The following is a 3,697-nucleotide window of genomic DNA, read 5'->3' on the forward strand; positions in this document are numbered from 1 at the left end:
TATTAAAGACCTCAATTAGTATTTACCACGCTGGGGCCTGTGAAGCCACAGATTCAGATTCATTTCAATAGATTCAAGCCCATTTTGAACGAAAACAACAAATTGGATTTTTGCTGCTTCTTACCCATTCAGTCCAATCTAACTTGTATACGACCAACATGTCACCCCTGTTCAGGAGAGTGAACTTTTTTTTTAATCGTACCTCCTTTCCATAACAACTGTAATAGTTCTCCAGGCTGTTACAAAAAATAGCAAAAGAACAAATAATGTTTCTCATTTGTTATCAGATACCCACCGACCACCACACCATACACCTTCCTGCAAGGAAAAAGCCACCCACAGTGGATCGATTGGTGCGGACCATGGCCTGCAACAGGACAAGGAAATACATAAACTTTTGTAAAACAAGCTAATTATCTCGTTTAGCTCTAAGTTAGTGTTCTATACACTGAGCAACACAGAACACCAGGAATAGTTTACAGATTAGCCATGACATTCCTTTATTATTCATTATTGTGCAAAAAAAATTTAGTTTAATCTGTTTGTTTTACCTAAAGCAGCAGCAAAAAAAGCATTTGATTTTTGTAGCAATTTGCTTAAGCAGTTTACAACTCACAGCTACACAACTGTAAGTAAATCATGCAAACAGACTTTCAATTAGTTGACAGTTTGCAACACTTACAATAACTCCCACAGCCAAGACAACCAGAAAGTAGATAACAATAACAGAGATGTCGGCTGCATTGTTGATACGGGTGGGGGAAGATTGACTCCTTTGGTTTTCCAAGGTGCGGGAGAATCCAAAATAATCCCAGGACATTTTGCTCAGAGTGGAAGTGTTGGACAGGAAGGCTGAAGCAATGAGTCCACTGTGACTGAAGCACACTTTCAACACTTACCTTTATATCTTCTGTTTGTGTGTGGGACAGAAAGAGGGAGGGGAGAGGGTTGGTTAATAGTGTACGTGGAGAAAGAGATAAAGGTGGAAGGACGGTGGATGTATGAGAAAAAAGAGCTTTACTGTCAGGGCGTTTTGTTATAAATATTAATGCAGCAAAATGTGTAAACCTTTTGGAAATTATAAGGTTAATCATCAATCTACAAGGAAGGAAAAGCCACTGTTGTTCCTGTAACAATCTTTATTTATTTTTTCCTCATTTTGTTATTCATTCTTGCAGAGGTCTGGCTATTAAATCACTGTTGTTTCTTAACATAAAACACATATATAGTATAAGTTTAGTTAAAGTTTAGTTTTACAGTATATGAATATGCAGCAGATGTTAACTTTCCTTTTTTACTTAAAACAACCAAAAAGGAGTCAGGAAGTACTGATTTATAGGCATTTACTCCACAAATCTTGTAACTTTCTACTCAGATAGATGCAGATATATAATTCTTCACTTTAATAAGTGAATAAGTGAATGTAATTTCTTTATAATTACATGATTCTTTACAGTGTCGAGTGTGGCAACAGTCTTTTTGTAATTTTCATCTGATGGTGTAAATTATTTTAACAGCATAAAATTCTCCAGAAAATTTACGAAAGGAATCCACGGATGATCTAACTCAATATATATCGTTGTACGTTAACACTATTGCTCCATTGACATAATTCACTGACACACTGTAACAATTTTGCGTCTGTATACAAAGGTGAATGAAGAAATTTGCCCAAGACTAACTAATATGTTGAAATAAAAATATTTATAAACTTTTATCTATAGTTAAAAGAGAGATTTTGTCCATAATTTAAAAATTCTTAGTTATATAAAATATTTATTACTCCCTGACACCGCTGGGCTCTGCCAAAAAAGATTGTGGATTTTATTGTGGAAGTATGTAACAAACAAATAGCGCCCAGTCTCACCTTCAACCCGTAGTATGAACATTAAATGTTCTTGATAATGATTTATTGTGTTAATAATTAGCTTGTGGAATAATAGCAGATTGCTAAGATCCAAAAAGAAAAAGAAAGAGAAAAAAATCATCCAGCTGATCAGCATAATGAAATGCTAAATGTTACATTTAAATTGCTGTTTTACTTTAATTAAAAGTATTGACACTTTAATACTTTTAATAAGTAAAACAGCAATTCAAACATTTGTCTGGTTTTATATAATGAGAATAAATTGAATATCACCGTTTTATTTATTCAATCTGTAAATAATTACAATTTGAAGATTTTCAAAAATGCAGGTTCTCATCAACAGACATTATGGTTATTAAATGGCCATTATGATCCTCATCTTTTTACAGACAATGCGAAGACGTAAACCAATTTTATGGGACTGTCTCAAAGCCTTGACTGTCTCAAAGCCTTGACGTATAAAGTGAAGTGTTTGTGGAACTCATGACAAAAGCTTTTAAATCCCGTGCTTCTTGTAGGCGTCCTCTCTTGTAAAACTTGTTTTGCTCCCTCTTTCTCCAAAGTTGTTTTATTGTTTCATGAAAAGAATTTTTATGATCCGAACTATATAAAAAAATCAAAGGATATATCAGAATAATCTTATCAACTTCTTTCACCTGTTATTCTTGGTGTATTTAATCATCAACTAACGTGCGTTTCGAACTGCTTTTCAGGTTCTTGTCTAGCTTTTTAGCCTTATTTTCTAATAACAGTAAATAATTACTCCAGATTTATCCACAGACTCCAATACTTCACTGTTAGGTGACTTTTTAAGATTGTACTGTATTTTAATTTTGCTATATATGGTACAACTAAATAAATATGCATGACATATTTTTCAGATTTTTCTGATCCATAAATGTCTTTCCTTCCACTTTCAGAGTTTTACATAAGTTTGTGTTGGCCCATCACATAAAATCTCAATGAAATACCAAGATATTTCAATCTGGAAAGACTCAGACGGAGAAAAAGGAACAATTAAAAGATTTAATGACAAGCATGAATAACAGTTCTTTGGCCCTCGGGCCCCGGTAGCTGATTTGAGCTGAGATTTGATGTGAACTCGATGAACATCCCGATAACTGATTAGGGATGCTCTCCCCCGGGGCCCGACACTGGTGGTGGAGGTCGGGAAAGGGTGCTATTCTGGAGAGCCGAAGGTTGTGGGTGGAGAAGGGGCGGTGGTTGGTTGAACGCAGCTGGGAAGCGCCTGACGGCTTGGGTGTGGATCCTTTTATGCAGAGCTTGATTGATGATTGGACGCACCGGGTGAGGACCAGCGCTGAGGTCGGAGATGAGCATGAAGCCGATGGGCGAACGGAGGGGGCGGAGTCTTCCAGCTTGAATTTTCGCTATCAGCTCAATTTGTTGTAGTATGATGAAATGTGGGAAACTGAAGTACAATTTATACCAGCAAAGTACTATCTTAAAGTTCTGGGACCATTCTGAACTCTTATCAGAATGACATATATGTTTTACAAATTGGTCCAAGTCATGGTTCAGTTCTTAAGTGCTTGTGTTATTTGCTCAGATTAGCTCTTATGAGAGGTTTTAGTGACTGTGGCCTCAGACGTAGAGGGACAGCATGCAGTAAATAATTTAATGTAACATGTTTCAGGTGTAGGGATGGTCAAAGTTCCCTGAAGAACCCGAAATAAAGGAGGAATGAGCCAAAGTTTATGTGTGTCTCATCTTTTTATCAGCCAAGAAAAAAAAGAAGCTTTTTAAGCAAATAAAGAACTTGAGCATGGTTTTGTTTGTCCTTTGTATTTCCCTTAAAGGCCTAACTCA

The sequence above is a fragment of the Poecilia formosa genome, unplaced genomic scaffold (genome assembly GCF_000485575.1).
Source record: "Poecilia formosa unplaced genomic scaffold, Poecilia_formosa-5.1.2 Scaffold1248, whole genome shotgun sequence".
In the NCBI taxonomy this organism is placed as follows: domain Eukaryota; kingdom Metazoa; phylum Chordata; class Actinopteri; order Cyprinodontiformes; family Poeciliidae; genus Poecilia; species Poecilia formosa.